This window comes from Ziziphus jujuba, chromosome 5, assembly GCF_031755915.1.
Source record: "Ziziphus jujuba cultivar Dongzao chromosome 5, ASM3175591v1".
Classification (NCBI taxonomy): Eukaryota; Viridiplantae; Streptophyta; class Magnoliopsida; order Rosales; family Rhamnaceae; genus Ziziphus; species Ziziphus jujuba.
In genome coordinates this window covers 4,286,127-4,290,094 of record NC_083383.1, presented here as the reverse complement: position 1 = coordinate 4,290,094, position 3,968 = coordinate 4,286,127, and the positions used below count along the sequence as shown (strand labels likewise).

General features: G+C 36.8%; 1 pseudogene; it reads left to right on the top strand.

Moving 5' to 3' along the window:
• Positions 1-2,646: 2,646 nt before the first annotated feature.
• On the top strand, positions 2,647-3,468 carry LOC125419986 (protein TIC 214-like; annotated as a pseudogene).
• The last annotated feature ends 500 nt before the right edge of the window (positions 3,469-3,968 follow it).

The following is a 3,968-nucleotide window of genomic DNA, read 5'->3' as shown; positions in this document are numbered from 1 at the left end:
GACAAAGTCAATTTGATGTTCTATCCCTCGAATAGGTGGTAGTCCACTTGGAATCTCATTCGAGAAAACATCTCCAAATTCCTTCAAAAGAGAAATCATTGAACTTGGCAATTCAAGTTCTTCAAAGTTAGTTTGATCATTAAAATAGTTTTTTTTATATATCATGACCAGCAAGGGTTTCGTACATTCAATATTCTTATTAATATCCCCGAAACTCAAATAAAAATTCTGGTTTTTCCTCTCTTTTCTTTCTTTTCTTTTTCTTCCCTCGGTTTGGCTCTCATTGGCGGAAATTTCCAGATTGTTGGTGCTCTCAGGTTTACTCTCTTTTCTCACCCCCCCTCTCGGCTTTCTCTTGGTTTTTCCACTCGATTTGGGTTTTAGCAAGCTTACCTTGATCAGTAACCTCAATCTCACCTTCTTGAAAGGATGGTGAAGTCGTTGGTGCCATACTTGTTTTCTCCTTGAGCTTTTCGGCCTCCCTCCTTTGTTGCATTTGTAGTTGATCTTTGTAGACCTCCTTGGGAGTCAATGGCTCCAGCTTAATTTTCTTCCCTTTAAACCTAAAAACAACATTATTTTCTCGACAAAATGAGTAGCATTTTTGTCAAATTGCCATGGTCTACCTAGTAAAATATGTCCGGCATGCATTGGTACAATGTCACACAAGACAACATCCTCATACCTATCTATATTAAATTTAACTTTGGCTTGCTTATTTACCCTCATCTCACCGCTATCATTTAACCATTCTAACCTATAGGGTTTTGGATGTTTAATTGTTTTCAAGCCTAATTTATCAGCTGCAAGATTATTTATCACGTTGGTACAACTCCCACTATCTATGATCATGCTACAAATCTTACCTTGTATTTCGCAGCGAGTATGGAAGATGTTTTCTCTTTGTATCTGCTATTCATCTTTGTAGACAGCAAGTACTCTCCTTGAAACCAAGCTCATCATTGCATTCCTCCTCTTGCTCGGTTTCAGCTTCGCTTTCTTCATTTGCAGATTCCAGCTCACCATCACCCTTTAATACCATGATTCTTCTATTTGGGCATTGGCTGGCTATGTGTCCTCTTCCTTGGCACTTAAAGCAAATTATTTCTCTGGATTTTTGAGGTTTAGGATCATATTTTATCTCACCTCTAAGTGCTTGGATAGATTGAGCCAAGACAGCGATGGGTTTTCTACCCCTGCGGGGTGGAGCGAAAGAAGTTTTGAGAATTCAAGAGAAGGTCACGACGAGACAAGTCGTTTATCATTACAATAGGTATCAAGTGGAAGTGCAGTGATGTATGCAGCTGAGGCATCCTAACAGACCGGTAGACTTGAACCTTGTTCCTACATGACCCGATCAATTCGATCAGGCACTCACCATCTATTTTCATTGTTCAAGTCTTTGACAACATGAAAAAACCAAAAGCTCTGCCCTCCTTCTTTATCTATCCAAGGACGAAAGGGCAGAGGCCTTTGGTGTCCCCTCCAGTCAAGAATTGGGGCCTCACAATCACTAGCCAATATGCTTTTCTCTCATGCCTTTTTTCGTTCATGGTTCAATATTCTAGTGTCCTAGGCGTAGAGGAACAACACCAATCCATCCCGAACTTTGTGGTTAAACTCTACTGCGGTGACAATACTATAGGGGAGGTCCTGTTGAAAAATAGCTCAACGCCAGGATGATAAAAAGCTTAACACCTCTCATTATTATTACTTTTTTTTTTTCAATATGAAAAAATAAAAATAAGAATGAAAAATGAAAAGGTCGTCTTATTCAAAACCCAATTATGAAATCCCTTCTCTCCCACTTCACACCTCGGAATGCACCATTCTTACATAGAAAGAGGCGCTTTCACATCTTCTTAACCCGAAATGACTAGGGAGAGGAAAGGTTCCTTTTTTTTAGGGTACTCCGAGAAACAGATCCAGTGGAGATGGGGTGAAGCCTGTAGCTCAGAGGATTAGAGCACGTGGCTATGAACCACAGTGTTGGGGGTTTGAATCCCTCCTCGCCCACAACCGGCCAAAAAAGGAAGGACCTTTCCCTTTTGGGGTAGGAAAATCATGATCCGAATTGCAGACCCCAAGCTATGGAATTTAGGCATGGGTCTTTTATCGAAATGGAACGGCCTTACTCTTCTTTTTTCTTTCTTTTTATTTATCGTTAATGGTGGAAAAATTAAATATAGTATGCCTGGCCTGAAGCCCGAATCAACATATTTTTTTATTTTACACCCCGTAATTATTCCTCAACCAGTCTGAGGCAAAATAGCAAAGAAAGTACAAGTATTAGTAGCATAGCAAAAATGCATTCCTCATCATTAATATGTTTGCTCGCGGTAATTATGGCCTCATGGGCGAATCGATGACTGCATCTTTGATGCACTTGCTAGTACATCTAAGAATTCTTAATTGGATAGTTGTAAATAGCCCCAGACTGTGGAACAAAGGATTATCCTGGACCTATGCCGAGGTATACCAATCCATATCCCAATTCCGTTCATTTAATATCCCTTTGTTATTATTGAGATAAAAGATGTCGTTTCTAATCTATCTCTTTCTATTTCTATATATATATGGAAAGTTTAAAAATCATCATATAATAATTCAGAAATTGCAATAGAAAAGAAAAAAAGGAGGTTTGTGATGATTTTTAAATCTTTTATACTAGGTAATCTAGTATCCTTATGCATGAAGATAGTCAATTCGGTCATTGTGGTCGGACTCTATTATGGATTTCTGACCACATTCTCCATAGGGCCCTCTTATCTCTTCCTTCTCTGAGCTCGCGTTATGGAAGAAGGAGAAGAAGGAACCGAGAAGAAAGTATCAGCAACAATCTGTTTTATTACGGGACAGCTCATGATGTTCATATCCATCTATTATGTGCCTCTGCATCTAGCATTGGGTAGACCTCATACAACAACTGTCCTAGCTCTACCGTATCTTTTGTTTCATTTCTTATGGAACAATCACAAACAATTTTTTGATTATGGATCTACTAACAAAAATTCAATGCGTATTCTTAGCATTCAATGTGTATTCCTAAATAATCTCATTTTTCAATTATTCAACCATTTCATTTTACCAAGTTCAATGTTAGTCAGATTAGTCAACATTTATATGTTTCGATGCAACAACAAGATGTTATTTGTAACAAATAGTTTTGTTGGTTGGTTAATTGGTCACATTTTATTCATGAAATGGGTTGGATTGGTATTCGTCTGGATATAGCAAAATAATTCTATTAGATCTAATGTACTTATTAGATCTAATAAGTACCTTGTGTCAGAATTGAGAAATTCTATGGCTCGAATCTTTAGTATTCTCTTATTTATTACCTGTGTCTACTATTTAGGCAGAATATCGTCACCCATTGTTACTAAGAAACTGGAAGAAACCTCAAAAACAGAAGAAAGGGGGGAAAGTGAAGAAGAAATAGATGTAGAAATAGAAACAACTTCATAAACGAGGGGGACTAAACAGGAACAAAAGAGATCCACCAAAGAAGATCCATCTCCTTCCCTTTTTTCGGAAGAAAAGGAGGATCCGGACAAAATTAATGAAACAGAAGAGATACGAGTGAATGGAAAGGAAAAAACAAAGGATGAATTCCGTTTTAAAGAGACATGCTACAAAAATAGACCCATTTATGAAACTTATTATATGGATATAGATGAAAATCAAGAAAATTTGAAGTTAGAAATATTTACAGAAAAAAAAAAAAAAAAAAAAAAAAAAAAAAAAAAGATCTACTCTGGGTTGAAAAACCTCTTGTTAATATTTTTTATTTTTACTATAAACGATGGAATAGGCCATTCTGGTATATAAAAAACAATCAATTTGAAAATGCTGTAAGAAAAAAGATGTCACAATATTTTTTTTTATACATGTCACAGTGCCGGAAAAGAAAGTATATCTGTTACATACCCGCCCAGTTTTTCAACTTTTTTGGAAATGATACAAAG